At 35.6% G+C, this 23,839-nt stretch overlaps 1 protein-coding gene across 7 annotated transcripts in view; it reads left to right on the top strand.

The window, feature by feature from the left end:
• The window catches only part of Zmym4 (zinc finger MYM-type containing 4), a 186,496-nt gene that overhangs the window by 91,485 nt on the left and 71,172 nt on the right, over positions 1-23,839 (top strand). The window lies entirely within an intron of this gene.

The following is a 23,839-nucleotide window of genomic DNA, read 5'->3' as shown; positions in this document are numbered from 1 at the left end:
TGCTTGTTTATGGAGTGTAATTTTTGTCAATTAGAAGTCTTCAGGGAAAGGTACCTTTCTTTTTTATTTTATTTTTATTTATTTATTTATTTTTTGACATAAGAGGGTTTATTAAGCAAACAGAGTATCTCCCTGCAGGGTAAGAGAGAAAATGAGAGGAAAAGAGAAAGGACATGGGCAAGAGAGAGTGTGAAAAGAGAGGAGGAGAGAGAAAGAAAGTGAGTAGGAGATAGAAAGCATGAGAAAAGATCAGGTACCTTTCTTTTTTTAAAGTTTTCATCCACCAGTAGAATCTGTGAGTAGGTTGTTTCTTTTTGGAATTTGCTGGGTAATATTTTCGAATGATAATAGTTTTTTTTAAGACTAGTCTTAACTTTTTGTCATTTGATATTGAGATAACTAGTTCTGGTCTTCAGTGGATTTAATTATTGAATATTGGTTTTGTTACAGGCAACAAAGTAGACTAGCTAGTTTATCTGGAAGAAACATTTTAGATATATATTTGGTGTTCCACAAAATTTAGGTTGGAGGTAAAGAACAAATTTCCTCCAGGGTACTCAGCAAAAGATAACCGGCCTCTCTCTACAGTGCTGTCAGAGAACAGTTATATGGCAGTGACTTTTAGTCTTTGTTTATTCATTTTTAATTTTAAGTTTCTAGAAGAAACATTATGGTTGGATCACCCTGATTCTGATGTTCATCTTTGAACCAATAGTGTGATATAGGAAAACAATCAAATGTTAAAACAGCTTTTAGAACACATTCCTCTACCACTACTTTTCTTTTAATTTGAGTACCGAGTATTGAACTTAGGGACAATCAACCACTGAGCCACATCCCCAGCCCTATTTTGTATTTTATTTAGAGACAGGGTCTTACTGAGTTGCTTAGCACCTCAATTTTGCTGAGCCTGGCTTTGAACTCTTTTTTTTTTTTTTAAGTTGTACATGAACACAATGTCTTTATTTTATATATTTATGTGGTGCTGAGGATTGCACCCAGTGTCTCACACATGCAAAGCAAGTGCTCTACCACTGAGCCACAACCCCAGCCCTGGCTTTGAACTCTTGAGCCTCCTGCCTCAGCCTTCTGAGCTTCTGGGATTACAGGCTTGCACCACCTCACCCAACATTTTCATTGTGTGCTTTTTTTTGTTGTTGGATTGGTGTTCGAACCAAGAATCTTGTGCCCAGCCTTCACCAAGTAATTTTTGAATACTTGCTCTAGATGTGTCTGTGCTTAAGTCTATATATTGGTAATGGAAATGAACAAAATAATTTTTCAATGAAGGTTTTAATCAGATGCTGTATTTGGTAGTTATTGCAATAACAATAATCTTAAAAGTGGCAACAGGAATTTATCTTTAAAGCTGTGATCAAGCTGCTCTATCTGGAGTCTTATACCTAACATTTATGTTTATGTTTTTAATAGTGCTTTTTAAAATCCTCCCCCACCCCCCCACCCCCCCCACCCCCCCACCCCCCCTCCCCGTGCTGGGGATTGAACCCAGGGCCTTGTGAATGCAAGGCAAGCACTCTACCAACTGAGCTATATCCCCAGTCCTTAAAATCTTTTTTAAAAACTTTTTTGGTACTGGGGATTGAACCCAGGGATGCTTAACTGCTGAGCCACATTCACAGCCCTTTTTGTGTTTTGCTTTTTAAAAGAGATAGTGTCTCACTACGCTGTTCAGGGTCTCCCTAAATTGCTAATTTGAATTAGCAGTCCTCTTGCTCCTCCTGAGCTGCTGGGATTACAGGTGTGTGACACTGCGCCTGACTAATAGTGCTTTTTCACTCTACTCTCTCAGACACTGTTAAGCTGGAGAAGGGCTGAGGATGTAGCTTAGTGGTAGAGTGCTTGCCAAGTATGCTTGAGACCCTGGGTTTGATTCCAGGCATTGCAAACAAAACAAAACAAAACAAAACTGGAGATGTACAAGCAGTTGGTTTTTCACCAAAGGCCAGATGTAAGTGGTACAGTTTCCCTTTTTCTCTCCCTTTCTGGTAGTTTATCATTAAAGAGATATTGAAAGCTCTGGAAGCAGGGAGGTGACTTAATTTTGAGGAGACACCAAGCCTCTCTCCATGAATATGTAGAAACATCTCTTAGAATTGGTAAGGGCACACTGCTTTCTGAATAATATTCAGGATACCAAGATGGTTTTCAAGGCCTTACACTTTGTCTTAGGATACATGTCCAGAAAAAAATAGATTCACCATATTTCAACTGAGTGCCTCAAAATCATATTGCAGTTGTAGTGCTAGACTTACCATGTACTCCTGACCCAAGATGTCAGGAGGACATGAAATTTCGTATATTTATTTTGTTGATTGAATTCTGTAACTTTTAGCAAATTATTGTACATGCTAATTATTGGTATACATAAATCGATAGAACGTAATCCCATTAGTGAGGAATTTGGGGCAAAAAAGCTAAATTGACTTTCCAGAGATACAGTGTCTTTAGTGAATGGAATTTAAAAGAAAAAAGTCTTCATTTTATGGGTAAAAAGAGAAGGTACAGTTGTCCATCTTGTTCATTTGTCAGGGGAATATGTGCTGTGCTTTTTCAAGATACATTGTAAGAGAGAAAGTGACTGATACTGTGAATCATTCATGTTCTCCTATCTGTTGATAGTTAATGTGGAGTTTGAAAGAAGTTCAAATAGTATACAGATTATTTTTCTTTAATGTATTCACATAGCTGTTTTCTTAAAGACCTTTCATTAAATGACTCTGAGATAACCAAGTGGTCATTCAGCAGTGATTTGTTAATTTTGTTTCTTTTTTGGTACTGGGGATTGACCTGAATGTTATCCCTCTGACCTACATCCTCAGTCCTTTTTATTTTTTCACACAGAGTCTCACTAAGTTGCTGAGGCTAGCCTTGAATGTTTGTCCTCCTGCCTCAGCCTCCCTAGTTGCTGGGATTACAGGCATGTGCTACTGTGCCCAGTTTAGCATCAGTTAATTTTCTTAATGATAGAGCAAGTTCACTGAATGTAATAAACTTGACAATTTCAAAGGAAGAGTAGGAGCATTACTCATTTGTTCTTGAAGTTGTTATTTGGGTTCAAAAATTTATTGTGATTACTTGGAATGTATGAGTTTATTTGTAAAAAATCTTACAAGTATTATTCTTTAAAAATTCAGATATTAGGTTCAACTATTTATAGTAGAAACAGGATAGAAATTTATTTCTCATAATCAAGAAGCCCAGATGATAATATGGGTTCATGGTTTTCAGGGATCCAGGGGCCTTCAGCTCTCTCTATTGCATTCTTAATGCATGGCTTCCATTTTCAAGATGTCTTGGTGTTCTACGATGGATGATGTTTCCGGGGGAGGAAGGAGAGCAAAACCAGCACACTTCTCAACACAATCAGCCTCTTAAAGGCCTTTTATTCTGGAAATTCTACCTGTGTGGTTAGGTTGTAAACAAATGGGAAACATGTTGTTTCTGTTTGTACATGGATTAACAGCATACCATTTGCATATTCATACATTTACATAGGGTAATGATGTTTGATTCATTCTATTATTTTTTTCCTTCCCCCCACCCCTCCCACCTCTCTTCTCCCTCTATATAGTCCCTCCTTCCTCTATTCTTGCTCCCCTCCCACCCCCCATTATGTGTCATCATCCGCTTTTCAGTGAGATCATTCGCCCTTTGGATTTTTGAGATTGGCTTATCTCACTTAGCATGATATTCTCCAATTTCATTTGCCTGCAAATGCCATAATTTTATTGTTCTTTATAGCTGAGTAATATTCCATTGTATATATATATACCACAGTTTCTTTATCCATTCATCAATTGAAAGGCATCTAGGTTGGTTCCACAGTCTGGCTACTGTGAATTGAGCAGCTATGAACATTGATGTGGCTGTATCTGTAGTATGCTGATTTTAAGTCCTTTGGGTATAGGCCGAGGAGTGGGATAGCTGGGTCAAATGGTAGGTCCATTCCAAGTTTTCCAAGGAATCTCCACACTGCTTTCGAGAGTGGCTGCACTAATTTGCATCCCCACCAGCAATGTATGAGTGTACCTTTTTCCCCACATCCTCTCCAACACCTGTTGTTGCTTGTATTCTTGATAATCGCTATTCTTATTGGGGTGAGATGGAATCTTCGTGTAGTTTTGATTTGCATTTCTTTTTTTTTTTTTCTTTGAAATTCACTTTTATTGAGGCATAATTCACACACAGTTTGATGAATATAAACAAGTATGTACACCCATGCAATTAATATCCCAGTAAAGATATTGTACTCTTCAGTCACCCCAAAAGGTTCCTTGGGTCCCTTTGTAGTCAGTCTCTCCATTTCCTGCCTCAGGTAGCCACTGAGCTGATTTCTATCACTGTGCAAGTGTTGTGCCTATTCTATAACTTCATATAAGTGGATCATACAGAACGTACTCTTTTTCTGGCTTGACTTAGCTCAATGCATTTGAGATTTATCTACAACATACTTTAATAGTTTGTTTTGCTGAGTAGTATTCTGTTGTATAGATGTGCCATAATTTATCCATTCTTCATTCTTTATCCATTCTTTGATGCTTGTGTTACCAGCTTCAGTTATTATGCATAAAGCTGTTATGAACCTTCATGTTCAAGTCATTTTTTGAATGTATATTTTCATTTCCATGAGAGTTGTAATTGTTCTACATCCTTGCCAACACTAGATATTGTCAGTCCTCTTAATTTTAGTCATTCTTATGGGTACGTAGTAGTACCTCGTGGTTATAATTAGCAGTTGTCTGATAATTAAACATGTTGAGCACCTTTTCATATAGCATATTGGCTCTTTGCACATCTTCTATTCTGACTTGTCCAAATCTTAGCACATATTTTTAAATTGGGTTATTTGCCTTAAACTATCAAGAGTTTTTATATGCATGCACACACACACACATACATACTTTTGATACAAGTTCATTGCCAGATTTATATATTACAGATACATTGTTTGAACCTGTGGTTTGCCTTTTTATAGCTTAACCATATCTTTTTATTTTTTTATTTTATTTTATTTTTATTATTGTACACAAATGGGGATACATGTTGTTTCTCTATTTGTACATGGCGTAAAGGCATACCATTTGTGTAATCATAAATTTACATAGGGTAATGTTTGATTCATTCTGTTATTTTTTCCCTTCCCCCACACCTCCCACCCCTCTTTTCCCTCTATACAGTCCTTCCTTCTTCCACTCCCTAAACCTAACTCTAACCCTAACACTAACTCTTCCGACCCCACATTATGTGTCCTCATCCACTTATTAGCGATATCATTCTTCCTTTGGTTTTTTGAGATTGGCTTATCTCACTTAGCATGATATTCTCCAGTTTCATCCATTTGCCTGCAAGTGCCATAATTTTATTCTTCTTTATGGCTGAGTAATATTCCATTGTATATATATACCACAGTTTCTTTATCCATTCATCAATTGAAGGACATCTAGGTTGGTTCCACAATCTGGCTATTGTGAACTGAGCAGCTATGAACATTGATGTGGCTGTATCTCTGTAATATGCTGATTTTAAATCCTTTGGGTATAGGCCAAGGAGTGGGATAGCTGGGTCAAATGATGGTTCCATTCCAAGTTTTCTAAGGAGTCTCCATACTGCTTTCCAGAGTGGCTGCACTAATTTGCAGCCCCACCAGCAATGTATGAGTGTACCTTTCTCCCCACATCCTCGCCAACACCTGTTGTTGCTTGTATTCTTGATAATCGCCATTCTAATTGGGGTGAGATGGAATCTTAGGTTGGTTTTGATTTGCATTTCTCTTATTACTAGAGATGTTGAACATTTTCCCATATGTTTGTTGATTGCTTGTAGATCTTCTTCTGTGAAGTGTCTATTCATATCCTTAGCCCATTTGTTGATTGGGTTATTTGTATTCTTCGTGTAGAGTTTTTTGAGTTCTTTATATATTCTGGAAATTAGTGCTCTATCTGAAGTATGAGTGGAAAAGATATTCTCCCACTCTGTAGGCTCTCTCTTCGCATTGCTGATGGTTTCCTTTGCTGAGAGAAAGCTTTCTAGTTTGAATCTATCCCAGTTGTTGATTCTTGCTTTTACTTCTTGTGCTATGGGAGTCCTGTTAAGGAAGTCTGATCCTAAGCCAACAAGGTGAAAATTTGACCTACTTTTTCTTCTATAAGATGCAGGATCTCTGGTCTGATTTCAAGGTCCTTGATCCATTGTGAGTTGATTTTTATGCAGGGTGAGAGATAGGGGTTTAGTTTCATTCTGTTGCATATGGACTTCCTGTTTTCCCAGCACCATTTGTTGAAGAGACTGTCTTTTCTCCATTGCATATTTTTGGCACCTTTTTCTAGTATGAGAAAATTGTATTTATTTGGGTTTGTGTCCATGTCCTCTATTCTGTACCATTGATCTACCTGTCTATTTTGATGCCAATACCATGCCGTTTTTGTTACTATTGCTCTGTAGTATAGTTGAAGTTCTGGTATTGCGATACCGCCTGTTTCATTCTTCCTGCTAAGGATTGCTTTAGCTATTCTGGGTTTCTTATTCTTCCAGATGAATTTTATGATTCCTTGCTCTCTTTCTGTAAGGTACATCATTGGGATTTTAATTGGAATTGCATTAAATCTGTATAGCACTTTTAGTAGTATGACCATTTTGACAATATTAATTCTGCCTATCCAAGAACATGGGAGATCTTTCCATCTTCTAAGGTCTTCTCAATTTCTTTCTTCAGTGTTTTGTAGTGTTTCATTGTAGAGATCTTTTACCTTTTGGGTATGATTGATTCCCAAGTATTTTATTTTTTTTGAGGCTATTGCAAATGGGAATTGTTTTCCTCATTTCCCTATCAGCTGTTTTCGTCACTTGCGTATAAAAATGCTTTAGATTATGTGTGTTGATTTTATAGCCTGCTATTTTGCCTGAATTTATTGATGAGGTCTAGGAGTTTTCTGGAAGAGGTTTTTTTGGATTCTCTACATAATGAATCATATTATCCACAAATAGTGACAGCTTTTCCTCTTTTCCTATTTGTATCCGTTTAAATTTCTTTGGTCTGCCTAATTGCTCTGGCTAGAGTTGGTTCGAGGACAATGTTGAATAGAAGTGGTTGAAAAGAGGACATCCCTGTCTTGTCCCGTTGTTTTTAAAGGGAATGGTTTCAGTTTTTTTCTCCATTAAGAATGATGTTGACCCTGGACTTAGCATAAATAGCCTTTACAATGTTCAGGTATGTTCCTACTATCCCTATTTTTTCTAGTGTTTGACCATGAAGGCGTGTTGTATATTTGTCGAATGCTTTTTCTGCTGTCAATTGAAATAACCATAGTATTCTTATCTTTAAGTCTATTGACATGATGATTACGTTTATTGATTTATGAATGTTGAACCATCCTAGGCATTCCAGGGATGAACCCCACTTGATCGTGGTGCACGATTTCTTAATATGTTTTTGGATACGGTTTGCCAATATTTTGTTAAGGATCTTTGCATCTATATTCATCAAAGATATTGGTCTAAAATTTCTTTCCTTGATGTGTCTTTTCCTGGTTGGGTATGAGGGTGATATTAGCTTCATAGAATGCGTTTGGTTGGGTGACCCTCTTCTATTTCCTGGAATACTTTGAGAAGTATTGGAATGAGTTCTTCTTTGAAGGCCTTGTAGAACTCGGCCTGAGAATCTGTCTGGTCCTGGGCTTTTCTTGGATGGTAGATTTTTAATGGCTTCTTCTCTATTTCATTGCTTGATTTTGATCTGTTTAAATTGTGTATGTCCTCCTGGTTCAGTTTGGGAGGAGCATATGTCTCTAGAAATTTGTCAGTGTCTTCGGTAGTTTCTATTTTGTTGGAATACAGATTTCAACGTAGCTTCTCATTATGTTCTGTATCTCAGTGGGTGTCTGTTGTGATATTTCCTTTTGCATCATGAATTTTAGTAATTTGCGTTTTCCTCTTCTCCTCTCCTCTTTGTTAGTGTGGCTAAGGGTTTGTCTATTTTGTTTACTATTTCAAAGAATCAGCTTTTTGTTTTGTCAATTTTTTTGAATAGTTTCTTTTGTTTCAATTTCATTGATTTCAGCTCTGATTTTAATTATTTCCTGTCTTCTGCTACTTTTGCTGTTATTCTGTTCTTCTTTTTCTAGGGCTTTGAGCTGTAATGTTAGGTCATTTAGTTGTTGACTTTTCATTCTTTTCTGGAATGCGCTCCATGCAATGAATTTTCCTCTTAATACCGCTTTCATAGTGTCCCAGAGATTTTGATATGTTGTATTGTCTCATTGATCTCTAAGAATTTTTAATCTCCCTCCCTGATGTTTTGGGTTATGCATGTTTCATTCAATAGCATATTATTTTAGTCTCCAGGTGTTGGAGTAATTTCTGTTTTTTATGTCTGTCATTGATTTCTACTCTCAGTCCATTATGATCTGATAGAAACACAAGGTGGTTTCTCTATTTTTTTGCATTCATAAGGTGCTTTTGTGGCATAACATATGGGTCTATTTCGAGAAGGTTCCATGTGCTGCTGAGAAGAAGTCCATCTGCTCGTTGATGGATGGAATATTCTATATGTGTCTATTAAGTCTAGTTATTGATTGTATTAGTGAGTTCTATGGTTTCTTTGGTTGGATTTTGTTTGGAAGATCTATCTAGTGGTGACAGCGGTGCATTAAAGTCACCCAGAATTAGTGGTTGTGGTCTATGTGATTCCTGAAATTGAGAAGGCTTTGTTTGATGTACAGGTATGCACCATTGTTTGGGGCATTATATTTACTATCGTTATGTCTTCCTCATTTAGGGTTCTCTTAAGCAGTATGAAATGTCCTTCTTTATCCCTTCTGACTAACTTTGGCTTGAAGTCCACTTAACGATATAAGGATGGAAACCCCACTTTTTACTTAGTCCATGTGCGTGGTAGGTTTTTTCCCATCCTTTCACCTTTAGTCTGTGGATGTCTTTTTCTATGAGATGAGTCTCTTGCAGGCAGCATATTGTTGGGTCTTTCTTTTCAATCCATTCTGCCAGTCTATGTCTTTTGATTGATGAGTTTATGCCATTAACATCAGGGTTATTATTGAGATATGATTTGGTATTCCAGTCATTTGCTTATTTTGTTTTAAGGTGGCTTGGTTTCTCCTTTGAGTGGTTTTTTCTCTAAGGTAGTTCCTCCCTTTGCTGACCTCCATTGTTGTTTTTCATTTCCTCCTCATGGAATGTTTTGTTGAGATATTCTGTAGCCCAGGCTTTCTATTTATAAACTTCTTTTAACTTTTGTTGATCATGCAGGATTTTATTTCATCTTCACATTTGAAGGTTAGTTTTGGTGGGTATAGGATTCTTCGTTGGCAACCATGTTCTTTCAGAGCTTGAAATATGTTGGTCCAGGCCCTTTTAGCTTTTAGAGTCTGGGTTGAGAAGTCGGCTGCTATACGTATTGGTCTCCCCCTATATGTAATCTGATGCTTTTCTCTCGCGGCCTTCAAAATCCTGTCTTTATTTAGAATGTTAGGCATTTTCATTATAATGTGCCTTGGTGTAGATCTGTTGTGATTCTGTGCATTGGTGTTCTGTAAGCCTCTTGTATTTGATTTCCATTTCATTCTTCAGGCTGGGAAATTTTCTGCTATCATTTCATTGAATCGGTCGTTCATTCCTTTGGTTTGTATCTCTGTGCCTTCCTCCAGTAATTCTTAAATTTGGTCTTTTCATGATGTCCCTTAGTTCTTGGAGATTCTGTTCATGATTTCTACCATCTTCTCTGTTTGGGCAACTTTATTTTCAAGATTAAATATTTTGTCTTCATTGTCTGAGGTTCCTGTCTTCCAAGTGGTCTAGTCTTTTGGTGCTGCTTTCCATTGAGTTTTTTATTTGGTTTATTGTTTCCTCATTTCAAGGATTTCCGTTTGTTTTTTTTTTTTTTTTTTTTTTGAGAATCTCTGTCTCTTTGTTGAAATGATCTTTTGCTTCCTGCAGGTGCTCTTTCAGCTTATTTGGTATTATCATTCATTGCCTGCATTTGTTCTCTTATCTCATCCTTTGCTTCGCGAATCATCTTAATCATGTATAATCTGAATTCCTTTTCTGACATTTCTTCTAACATACTGTCATTGGATATCTATTAATATAGAATCTAGATGTGTTTGGATCATTTTCTTCCCTTGTTTTTTCATGTTGTTCATGTATCTTCCCCTCTAGCAGTGCAGATCTGGGGTATTGCAGATTTCCCCCTATAGGCTTATAGTGGCCCCATAGGTTTCTAAAACCTTTCTTTAAGGGGAGATCAATATTAGCAGTGCCCCAATCAGACACTATGCAATCCTATACCAAATAGCCCCTATGAGGACAATAACAATATTGTCATAGTAAAGAAAATGAGTTCAAATATTATCTTCAATAAAACAATCAGGTTTGCAGTAAGGTCTGCAGTTTCTAATGGAGGACAAAGAGGAAGCAGAGCGATATAGAATGTGCCTCTTAATGGGATAAGAAAAGAATATACAGAAGTTCTAGAAAATAGAAAGGGTGAGAGTGTAATCAAAGAATCGGATGTTAGCATGCAAAAAAGGGAGAAAGAGACTCTGAGGGAACAGGTAAACAAAAGGAAAAGAGAGCAAGAAAAGTAAAGAAATAAAACCTAAATTTTTTAAAAAGGAGAAAAAAGAAAATCGACAGTGTAGCAGTCATATAGTAATGAAACTTCTCCGTGTTCAGTAGCCTGATGCATGAGAGGTACCTGACAATAAGCTTCAAGCCTCCAGCAGGCATCTCTGGATGGGACTTGCCCCCACCCAATGATCGGAGCCATGGCTTCCAGGATTATCCAAGATGGCCATTCTGGCTTCGAATGTGTGGCAAATGGGGAGCTGCAGCTCAGGGTGTGGACGTCGTCAGCTGGAGGTCCTGGGAGTCGGGAATGCGGTTGGTCAGGCAGGGGTTCCTGGAGGTCGGCTGTGTTTGGTGTGGTTGTGGATCCTGGAGGCCGGGTGCAATCAGTCGGTCTGAGGTCCCGGGTGATAGGGCGCAGTCAGTCGGTCTGGGGTTCCTGGAGTCAGGGAGCAGTCAGTCGATGTGAGGGCCCTAGAGGCAGGGAGTGATCGGTCAGGCTGAGGTATCCTGGAGACGAGGCTCAGTCAGTCCTGCGGGTGGTCCTATGGACCTGGCTGTTTTCTCAAAATGGCGGCAGCCACGGTGTAATCAAACCTGCAGGAACTGTAACATTGAACTTCCAGGCAACAGCAGGCAGCTGGTGGTCCCACTGGCGGTCGGTGATCAGTTTGCTGACTGTTGTCAGACGATCGGGAGGTGAACCTCGTTGTTTGGTGATGGATAGGTGTAAGGTAGGTGATGGACAGGCGAGAGGCAGGCAAATGGCGGATGATAGGCGCTTGACAGTGAGCAATCTCGGGTATCTATTTCTTGCCCTAACCTAGCTCCAAAGAAAGCTGGAAATTATAGTCCTGTAGCAGAGCCTGTTGTTGCCAAAAATAAAATTGAGCATCTCTTAGTAAGGAAGAGAGGAGTTGTTATTGGTAGGCATTATCTGCCACAGCAAACCATCTGGATGAAGATAATATGGCTGTTTTCATTTTACTAAGGAGGAAAACTAAGGCTTAGAGATATCATTAGCTTTTAATTGATTGGTGGTCAGGGATTCGAATGCAAGTTTCCGTAACTCTGAAGCCCTCCTTTTATTTTTATTTTTTTGGGGTGGAGATACTGGGGATTGAATTCAGGGGCACTGAACCAGGAGCCATATCTGCAGCCCTATTTTGTATTTTATTTAGACAGGGTCCCCACTGAGTTGCTTAGTGTCTCGCTGTTGCTGAACTGGCTTTGAACTCGGGATCTTCCTGTCTCAGCCTCCCAAGCCGCTGGAATTTACAGTGTGAGCTATTGCACCTAGCTAGCTCCTCCTTTAAAATCTTTCATTACCTATTTCTGAATTACCTGTAAAATCATTGGAGGTCACAGTTTTGGGAGAATAACAATCATTTGATAGGAATCAAGGAATTTATAAAGTAACTTTGAAATATATTAAGGAATATTAACTGTGAGGATTTTGTTGTTGCTTATGGGGAGTCAATGTCAGTTTATGGCTGAATTTATCTGCCTTATCAGTACAGTTCAATTTAGAAAATTGATACAATTTTTAAAATGCAAAATGTAAGAAAACGATTTAAAAAACCCTGATAATTGAATAGTTTTTCCCCCTATAACCAGAACTGTTTACATATTTTTGTTTACATTGTCATTGTTGAATGTTTGAATTCTTAAGACATTGTGAACGAATATTGTCCTTAGAAAATGAATGAAACCTAAAGTTTCTTTAGGGGTGTAACCTGAGAATTGCTAGGTCCTTTACTGGTGTGTGTGGGGCACCTTACAGTGCTCTACAATTTTTTAGTTAATTTAAATAGAGACAGAGGTTCTTCTTGAATTAAGCAGATTGACCAGTAACCAGTATAATGTTGGACTTAAAGTAATTTTTGTTTTATTTTTGTATTTTTTGTGAACAAATTACAGCTATATTTCAGTATTGTTATCAATAATACTGAGTGGTGTCAGAGAAACTGAAAACGAGTTGTATGTGAAATTTAGTTCAGGTTGGTCAGTAAGATTATAGAGAATAAAAGCATATTGTAAGTGTGTAAACATAAGGTGATTTGTAGTACAGGATTCGGACCTATTTCTCCAATGAAAGATGAAAAAATAGAATGTGGCCATTTAGAACACATGTAGAGAGACACATGGATGAAATATAGTAACCTAATTGTGTATATATTTAAAACTTATTTATGTTGAATGATTCAGAAAATATTCTTGGTTCTCCATATCCATGGGTTCTGTATCTTTGGATTCAGTAAAACTTAGATAAAATATTTGGAGAAAAATTGCATGTGTACTGAGCATGTATAGTTTTTTCCTTGTCATTTTCTGTAAACAATAGAGTATAACAACTGTTTACATCATATTAGGTATTATAAGTGATCTTGATGATTTAAATTATACAAGAGGATGTGCCTAGCTTACATGCAAATTCAATGCCATTTTGTCATATAAGGAACTTGAGCACCTGTAGATTTTTTTAATCTATGAGGGATCCTGGAAACAGTCCTCCATGGATACCGAGAGACAACTATACTGATTTTCTTCCAGTTATTTTGTGAAAGTTTATTTAACTGTGTATCACGTGTTTTAGAACTTTGACATTTTAATCACAAGTGTAGGTTTAAAAGTCAATTGACATAGTTTTCTAGGATTTTTTAAAATTGTGTAAGATAGAACACAGTTTGAATTTGCATTCTAATTACTACATGCAATTTAAACCTTCTGAGACTTAATGTAAAATATCAACAGTTTTATTCTGCTCAAAGACTGGGTGACTCAGGTATTCAGAAAGGGATCACTCCCCCCCATAAAACAGTGTCTCGGGTCTTGACAGAAGAATTGAAGGCTGAGGGTGACTCTAGCAGCCTGGAGTAACTTGGAAGAATAGCCTTAAAGTTTATTGACTTATGTCTGGTGCCTAGGCCAGAGGACTCAAAGTATGGGACAGTGACTTGAGCACCAGGAAATAGTCTGAGCTTGCTTTCCTCATACATAGCAGATGGTCTTGGGGTAGTCAGACTTTTTTAATGGTGGCTTAGGGTTCCACGCAAATTGGTAATTTGGTGAATAAGGCAGAAGTTGTATCATCTTTTTTGATTGAACTTCTGAAGCCTTGCAGTATCACTTCCACCACATTGCATGGTCTATGGGCAAGTCACAGGCTTGCCTGGGTTCAGAAGAAGTTGCAGACTCTTCATCTTTATAGGAGGTAGTCAAGGTCACATTATGGAAAGCACACGGATGTAAGGTGATATTATGGCCATTTTTATGAAAATACAGTGTGCTGTCACAGCATAGGATTCTGTAATTAAATATTTCATTCTAACTATAGAGTAACTTTTAAAAAATTCATACTGTATGAATGTATATAAATCTCCACAGCATTAATCACTTCTTGTAATACATACTCATAAGTTGCATGAATCTGTTTATGTTTTTTCTTTTTTAGAGTAATTTTTGGCATTTCTTTTGGTTTGTTCTCTCCTTTCCATGTCATTGACCCTGTTCCTTTTCATAGTTGATGTCAACAGCTTTGTAGGTAGCTCCGCGTTCTTATCAGTGCTGATAAATCATTATCCATGAACATACATAGATAAACATATGTAAGAGTTTTGAGGGGTATTTTGTATAGCAATGTGGAATCATGTACATACTCTAATCAATTTTACTTTTCCAAAAGTACTTCATAAAATCCTTCCATCACAACGGGAATAGCTATACCTCTTGTAGTATATAATATTTTGTGATTTAACTGCACAGTAAGTCTTTTTCTGCCCTGTTTTTAGTCATTTACATTGTTCTTAGGGTTTTTTTTTCCTTTTGCCATGATAAAAAATGCTGCATTTAGAATCCTTTCATATATGTCCTTATTTATTTGGGACTTTCTATCTGTGCATAAATTCTGAAGAGTAGAGATTATGGGATAAGGGATATGCCTAATTTTAATAGGTATTGGTGGGCTGCTTTTAATCCTTAAATCTAACATTTTAGCCAGCAGTGTGTAAGAATACTTTGTCCCATTCCTCAGTACATATTATAGCTCTTCTTAGTGTTTTCCAATCCAGTAGATGTAAAACCTCTGTTGTTTACTTTAATTTGCATGGTCTTTAGTCTTATTGAATTAATATGTTTAACATTTGAACTTGTTCTTCTGTATTATCTAATCACAAATATTTGTTGAATATCTTTTGCTTATTTTTCTAATTCCTTTTTAATGCCAGGTTGTAGTCTTGTTTTATATTATCATAAAAATTGTTGAGGTGAGTCACACCATAATAAACATTTGAAAGAATATTTAGGCATATGTTTAAAAAGATAGACAATCATTGTGTTCCTCAGTATTTTTAACTTCTGGAATGCATAACTAAAAACTCTTTTGAAAATGGAGGCTGGGGTCCTGATTTCCTGTGTTTAGCTTTCTTTTTTATGTCATCTTTTGTTAAGTAAATTAAAAAAAATATTTTTAGTTGTAGGTGGACATAATACCTTTAACTTATTTATTTATTTTTATGTGGTGCTGAGGATTGAACTCAGTGCCACAGCCATGTGAGGCAAGCATTCCACCACTGAGCCACAATCCCAGCCCTAAGTAAATTTTTAATTTTTTAGTAGTCAATGGACCTTTATTTTACTTATTTTTGTGTGGTGCTGAGAATCAAATCCAGTGCCTCACACATGCTAAGCAAGTGTTCCTCCACTGAGGTATACACCTCAGCCCCCTAAATAAATTTTTTAACATTTAAAAATTTCAACAATTTTAAAAGTAACATCTGGATTTGTAGTCTTGGTTAGGAAAGTTTTTCTTATCTCTTGATTATATGCTGTCCTAGAATTTCTTAGAGTTTTAGAAATCTGTTTTTATAAATTATTAAATAAGCACCAAAATATAACATGAGAGAGATTAAAACAAAAATCTGTGACTTTACTCCCTAACTTTTAAAATAAGTAAATTTCATGCTTTTGAGGCCAGTTCTTCAATCCCATGTAAATAACCAGTTCTTCAGTAACCACTATCCTGAACTTTATTTCCTTGCTTTAAAAATAATTTTACCATATTTATAACTAATATCTTTCATTTTCCTTACTTTTGAACTTTGCATTGTTTTTGTATCATAGTGTATATATTACCCTTGCTTTTTTTCCTTTATGTGTTCCTGAGACTTGGCTGTATCAATGTAAGTAGTTTATTCATTGATTACTAACATATGATAATTCATTATGTAAAGATACCACATATTTCTTTATCTGTTTATTTAAAATAGTTAAAAACATAACAAAACTTACTACCCTAAACCCATTTTAAGCATGCAGTTCAGTAGTGTTAACTGTATTCACATTGTTCAAGAAATCTTTAGAACCTTTTCATCTTATAAAACAGAAACCCTATATGCAATGAGCAACAACTCTCTATTACTCCCTCTTCCCAGCCCCTGGCAACTACATTTTTCCTAAGAGTTTGACTCCTTTAGCTACTTCCTATAAGTGGAATCATATAATATTTGTTTTTTCTTGCTGATTAACTTAGCATAATGTTAAGTTTTATCTTTGTTGAAATATGTGTCAGAATTCCTTAATTTTTAAGGATAAGTGGTATGCATATATCACATTTTATTTATTCATCTATTTGATGGGCATTTGAGATGTTTCTATTTCTTTGCTATAGTGACTAATACTGCAGTAAATATGGGTAGGCAGATAGAACCTCTTTGGGATGCTGACTTTTTAAAAAATATATTCTCAGAAATGGAATTACTGGATCATACGTAATGCATTTTAAATTTTTTAAGAAACTACCTTCCAGTTTTCTACAGTGATTATAAGATTTAACATTCCTACCAAGGGTGTGGAAGGGTTTTAATCTTTGCATATCATCATCAATACTTGTTATTTTGTTTTTGATAGTGTCTGTCTGAATGTGTGAGGCACTGAGTTTAATCCTCAGTACCACATATAAAATAAGTAAGTACAATAAAGATACCGTGTCTATCTGCAACTAAAAAAAATATTTTAAAAAATGTGGCCCAGGGCTAGGGATATACCTCAGTTGGTAGAGCACAAAGCCCTGGGTTTAATACCCAGCACCGCGCCAAAAAAAAAAAAAAAAAAAAAAAGTGGTCATTTGTCTTACTTTTGCTTTAGTTGCCTGTGCTTTTGTTGGTATATCCCAGAAATACTGCCAAATCCAGTATGAGGAAGCTTTTCCTTGTTTTCTTTTCTTTTTTTCCCCCCCTTCTGTTTTCTTGTAGGAATTTTATATTTTTAGTCTTATACTTAAAATACATAACAGTTTTAAATTATATTATGTTGTCTGTAGATTCCTTGAAGTTTCCACTTTTTCTGTTATAAATCTTCTGTGAATATTCATGTTTATGTTTCCTGGTAACACATAAAAAATACCATGTATGAAATTCAGTGTAAGATGTATTTCTTATGGCAGTTTCAAAAATATTGTTGGAGGGATTTTTAGCTCTGAGTGGTAAAATGCTTTCTCAGCATGAATGAGGTCCTGGGTTTGATCCCTGGCACTGGGGTGGGGGGAGTGGAGTTCTAATTGACAAATGCCTACATTTATATATTAATTTGGGAAAGAATCAGTATTTTTATTTCATATTGTATTATGGGCCACATTGTCATGCAGATCTTGTTTTATATCATTCAATAAAATTTTGATTGATTTCTAGTAATAAATATTTTATGCTTTTCCTTATGCCATTTATACCAAAGTACTTTGCTACCTTTGAAATGAAGTATTTTTTTCATTTCTAGGTTCTTACTGCTAGAATAGTCTAGAATATTTATACAAAGTCTAGAGGCTTTTAAAATAAACTTGAGTCGTTAGTGATCTAGACAAAAAACATTATCATTGAATAGAATTTTTTTTACCCTCAGTGGTTGCTCACATATAATTTCATTGGTTTTGGTAAAACTTGTAGGACTTCCTGAAGTAATAATCAAGGTAAAATAGTTACCTCTTACTGATTTTTGATTTCACTTCAAGTAGTTCTTACATTTCGTCATTGGGGATTAATTTTTGTTGGTTTCTGTCAAATAAACTTAAGCTTTATCACATTAAAAAATATTGTCATTTTATCTGGAGAAATTGCTGACGAATTTACATATTGTTGGCTTCTATTTGCTAATATTTTCTTTTTCTTGGGTTATATGGTCTTTTGCTCATGCTAGGCAAATTCTCTGCCACTCAGCTGTATCTCCATCCCTGATATGCTACTTTTTTTTAAAGGAGTTTCCTGTCAAAATTTGTTAAGATTGGGATTATGGCTTCATTAAGTTTTTAAAAAGAATTCATCAGTGAAAACATCTGGGTCTAGAGATTTCTAGATATGAAGGTTTTAAATTATGAATTCACTTTCAATTGAGATAATGTTAGTCACATTTAATGTTTCATCTTGTGTCTGTTTTGGTAAGTTTTCATGGAATTGGTTCATTTTAGTTAGATTGTCTCTTTGTCTTTTGAATTATAGTTATTTTAGTGGGGTTGGATAGTGACATCTCATTGTTTTAAGTTGCATTTCCCTGATAAATAAGGCTTTTGAACATCTTTTCAGCATGCTTATTGGACTTTCCTAAATGCTGTTTTGTGAAACCTGTGTTCAAGTCTTTGTCCATTTTGAATTTTGTTGTTGTTCTTTTTGTTTTTTTGGATGTAAAGTTTATATACTTTGGATTCAAGTCTCTGTCACTATAGATTGTTTGATGGCAAGAAATAAATGGGAATATTTCTGTATGTTTCTTCTTATACCTATATTCATGTATCTTTCTCCATTTACATCCATCCATCTCTTCTGAGATTTGCCTTTTCATTATCTTAATACTATCCTTTGGGGAAAAAAAAGTAGTATCCTTTGAAAAGCACAAGTTTTTAGTATTGATAAAGCCCCATGTTATTAAAATTGTATAGTCTGTGCCCTTTGTGTATTAACAAATGTCTTAAAATCATGATGATTTTAACTTTTCCCTCCTACAAACCTTAAATTTCATATTTAAATCAGTAATCCATTTTGAGTTAGTTTTAATATGTAGTATAATGTAAGTCAAAATAAATATTTTGCATGTGAATATCCAGTACAGTACCATTCATTACATGATTTTTGTTTTTTCAAATTGATTTACCTAGGTACTTTTGTTGCATATCAGTTGACCTAATATGTTTGAGTCCATTTCTGGACCCCTTTGAATGGATCTCTATGGTTTTCCTTAGGCTAATACCATATTATCTTGGTTAATTTAACTTTATATTAAATCAGATCTTCTAAGTCATTATTTTTCAAAGTTGTTTTGCTGTTCTATATCTTGCATTTCTGCATAACATTTAGAATGAGCTTGTCAGTTTCTTAAACAAAAAAAAAGGTGCTGTGTCAAGCAAGAAGTTTGGAGAGAATTGACATCTAAATAATTTTAAGTCTTCCAGTTAATTAAGCATGATAATATCTTTCAGTTTCTATAGATCCTCTTTAATATCTCTCAGCAGTGTTTTATAGTTTTAAAGAGTGTATCTTGTACATATTTGACTGTCCTTAGGTATTGTAAGTTTCTTAGTTGTAAATGACATTTAATAAAAAATTTAAATACATTTTGTTGTGGTATAATTTACAGATAATAAAATTTGCTATGCTTTGTTGTTGTTTTTTTTTGGTGGTGCTGGGGATCGAACCCAGGGCTTTGTGCTTGCGAGGCGAGCACTCTACCAACTGAGCTATATCCCCAGCCCCCAAAATTTGCTATGCTTTAAAGTCATTTAAAGTCATTTCACTTTGAAATAATTCCATACTTATAAAGTTAGTATAAGCCATCCAAATGTTTTTTTTTTTTTTTTAATTTTTAAAATTTTTTTGATTCTGGGAAATGAACCCACTCAACCATTGAGCCACATCCCCAGCCCTTTTGTTGTATTTTATTTAGTGACAGGGTCTCACTGAGTTGCTTAGGACCCCACTAAATTGTTGAGGCTGGCTTTGAACTCGTGATCCTCCTGCCTTAACCTCCCAAGCCGCTGGAATTACAGGTGTGCTCCACCACGCCTGGCCAACTCTGTTCTTTTTAAAAATTGTTTTGGCTGTTGACATTCTTTGCATTCACATACATATTTTAGAGTCAGAGTATAAATTTCTGCAAAGAAGCCACAAGAAATTTCATTGGAATTACATTATATCTGTAGATTAATTTGAGACATATTAAAAAAACCTTAGTATATAGCCTTCCTATCAATGAGCATGATACATTTCTCTATTATAGCCCTAAATCTGTAATCAACATTTTGACTTCTTCATATACAATCTTCCATATATTTTGCTAAGTTTAGTGTTTGTGTGTGTGTGTGTGTGTGTGTGTGTGTGTGTGTGTGTGTGTACATACTCACATAGTCTTTTAAATCTTTTGTCTGAATTTCTTGTTTATGGATAAATTGAAAGATAGCCCTGAAAGATAGCCAGTTAGTCCTTTCTAAGCCAGTGAATTATAAAATTATAACTCATCTTTTCTTTTTGTTTGTTTGTTTTTTGGTACTGAGGGGTTGAAGCCAGGGGTGCTTTACTGCTGACTAACATACCCAGCCCTTTTATTTATTTATTTTTATTTTGTTTTATTTTTAATTTTTGAAGCAGAATCTTGCTAAATTGCTTTTAGAACTTCACTAAATGCTGAGGCTTGCTTCAAACTTGCCACCCTCGTGTTTTAGCCTCAAGTCTCCCAAGCACTTGGGATTACAGGCATGTGCCACCATGCCTAGCTGTATAATGATCTTTTCTTTACTGACTTAAAATGTGTTCTTATTTTAAATTTATTATAATTTTTTAAAAAATACAACTTTTGGCAGCTCAGTGGTAGAGTACATCATGTATGAGGCCCTGAGTTCTGTCTCAACACTGCAAAAAATTAATGATCTTTACCAGTATAAAAATACAGTTTATTTTGTGTATTGATTTTGTACCCTGCAACCTTGCTGAGACCACTTTTTAGTCCTAGTAACTTTGTTGAATTCTAAAGTTTTTCTAGGGCTGTAGAGAAGCGGCTCAGTGGCAGAGCGCTTGCCTAGCATGTGTGAGGCACTGGGTTTGATCCTCATCACCACATAAAAATAAATAAATAAATAAAATATACGTTAAAAAAGTTCATAGTCTTTAAAAAAAACTTTTTTCTGCAAAGATAATCATGTTACCTCTGAATAAAGACAGTTTACTTATTGTTTTCCAAACTACCTTACATTCCTTTTCCTAGCAAAGGCTAGGATCTTTAGTACAACATTATATAGAAGTGGTGAGAGCTTCTTAAAGTGGAAGTTTTGGATAGTGATTTTGGGCTTTTTCTTATCAGAAGCAAATCTATTTATTTCCTTCATAAGTACTGCTCATATTTTGATAAGTTTTCATTGTTATTCATTCATAATATTTCCTGATTATCTTCCTGATTTCTTTTGGTTCATAGAATATTTTCCTTTACCTTTAGTTTTTGGGCATTATTGGGGATTGAACTCGTGGTATTGAACATGCTGGGTCAAGTGCTCTACCACTGAGCTATACCCCAACCCTTTTTTATTTCATTTTGAGACATGATCTTGCTAAGTTGCCCAGGCTGACCTTGAACTCGTGGTCCTCCTGCCTTAGCCTCTGAAGTAGCTGAGATTGCTCCTGTGTGTCACCATACCTGACTGATCCATGGGATTTTTTTTTTTAAACAAAAGAAGCATTTTATTTTATTTACAAATATTTTGAGATATTCGAATATACTTGGGTGTTGGTATTGGGGAGGGGGAGTTGAGAATTGAACCTGGTGTCTTACACACGTTGAGCAGGCACTTTATCAGTGAGCTATAAGCCAACCCCAAATAAGTTTTTTAAAAATTAGTACTAATTTAATCTCATTGAGGTCAGAGTTTATATTCTATAAGATTTCCATTATTTGAAAATTATGCCATATAATATTTCCCTCATCTATTATATGATTAGTTTTGGCGATGATTCTCATGTGAACTGGACTGGTATATATTCTGCCATTTTGGGCTATGTTATTTTATAAATACCATTTGGATCAAGCTAACTGACTGTGTCTTTTCAGCTCTTTCATATTTTTGCTAGCTTTCTGATTTTTCTGTGAATTATACTTAGGGAAGTGCTGAATTCTTCAAATGTTATTATGGAATTGTATGTTTCTGCTTTTAATTCTGCCTTTTTCTAGTTTTTGTCATTCCTTTTTGAAGGATCAGTTTTCCATAAGGTATCTTTTTCTTCCATTTGAAGAACTTTTTAAAACACATTGTCATGCAGTTCTGCTGGTGACATATTTTGCCGTCCTCTATTTTTGAAGATTATTTTTACTTTATAAGGAATTTTAGGATGAAGGAATGTCTTTGTTTTAGCATTTTAAAGTTCAAAGACTGGTGAAAATATTTCTGGAAATGCCCACCCTTTCCTACTCAAGTTGAATGTGTTAGCCTGTCCAGTATTGTACTGTGGATCAATATTGCATTTGTTGTTTTTCAACTTTTTTTCTTCCTTGCTTCTGTCTATATAGTTTTTTTTAAATAATATTTTGTTTTAGTTGTAGGTGGATACAATACCTTTATTTTATTTTTATGTGGGGCTGAGGATCGAACCCAGGGCCTCTTGGATGCTAGCCAAGTGCTCTACCTCTGAGCCACAACTCCCCGCCCCTGTATAGTTTTTATTTTCCTATCTTCCTGTTTTGCTCCTGTTTTCTTTTGTATTTTGTGTTGCTGTGAACCTACCAGTGAATTTTTATTTTAGATCTGTGTTTTCCAGTTCTGGAAGTTCTTGTTGTAAAAATACAGTTTCACCAGGTGTTGTGGCTCATGCCCTGTAATCCCAGTGACTCAGGAGGCTGAGGCAGGGAGATTGCAAGTTTGAGGCTAGCCTCAACAACTTAGTGAGACCCTGTTTCAAAATAAAAAACAAAAAAGGCTGGATGTTGCTCACTGGTAGAGTGCCCCTGGTTTAAATCCCCAGTACCTAAATAAATAAAGTTTCTACTTTACTCCTCAAGTTCATCTTTTCCTTTATAATCTTTTCTTTCTCTAAAGAGTGATTGTTGAGTTTTCTTAGATGGGTGTTATTGTGTGGGGGCTTGATGCAGTTAGTTTGCTTTGAATTAGCTTCATCTTTTCGGCACTTGTTTTTTAACCTTGTGAGAACAGCTCTAGGATTGATTTCATGGTAGAGTTAGTTTAGCCCTATTCTTAGTGTGCAACGTTTTAGAGATTGCTATTGATTAACCCAGGTATTTGACAAGTTCTTTTTTCTTTTCTTTTTTTTTTCTTAATAGTCTTTATGTTTTAGAGCAGTGTTAGACTCATAGGAAAATGTAATTAAAAGTACAAAGAATTGCCATACTTTCCCTACCTCCTTCACTGTACCTTCCCCAAACATGGATATCCCAAACTGCAGTGGTACATTTATTACAATTGATGAACCTACAGTGACACATTATTGTCACTCACATTTCATAGTTTGCATTAGGGTTCACTCTTGGTGTTAATAATTCTGTGGCAGATGTATCATGACATATCCTCCATGGTAATATCATATAGAATAGTTTCACTGTTGTAGAAATTCTCTGTGTTCTCTCTGTTCATCTTTCTCTTCCCTTTAACCTTTGTAAATCCACCAGTCTTTTTACTTTCTCCACTATTTTGCCTTTTTTAAATGTCATGTATCTGGAATTGTATGGTATGTGACCTTTTCAAATTGGCCTTCTTCGTTTAGTACTATATGCTTAAGGCTATCTTTTTTTGGATCGATAATACCTTTTTTTAAAAAAAGCATAGAATAATATTCCGTTATCTAGATTTATCAGTGTATAAAGTGAAAAGGTCTCATCACTCAGAATTTAAAAGTATTCTCATCCTTGTGAGAACACCAGTAATTTTTCATCTTATACTTCCATGGTAGTTGTTCTGTGTTCATCCTTACAGAATTTTACCTGTACATGTGCAGCTTACTATCTAGCCCAAGAATTCTTAGTGCTTCTTTTCTAAGTATTTGTTCCTTCTTTGGTAATTTGTTCAACAAATACCAGCTGCTGCCACTTTCTTTCTTTCTTTTTTGGGTGCTGGGGATCGAACCCAGGGCCTTGTGCTTGCAACGCAAGCACTCTACCAACTGAGCTATCTCCCTAGCCCCCCTCTTTCTTAAGCTCTATATCTTGTATCCTCAGATTATTGAACCTGGAGTGCTCTTCTTGAGTTTTCCCTCTTGGTGCCTGG

This window comes from Sciurus carolinensis, chromosome 1, assembly GCF_902686445.1.
Source record: "Sciurus carolinensis chromosome 1, mSciCar1.2, whole genome shotgun sequence".
Classification (NCBI taxonomy): domain Eukaryota; kingdom Metazoa; phylum Chordata; class Mammalia; order Rodentia; family Sciuridae; genus Sciurus; species Sciurus carolinensis.
This window is presented reverse-complemented; position numbering and strand designations above follow the sequence as displayed.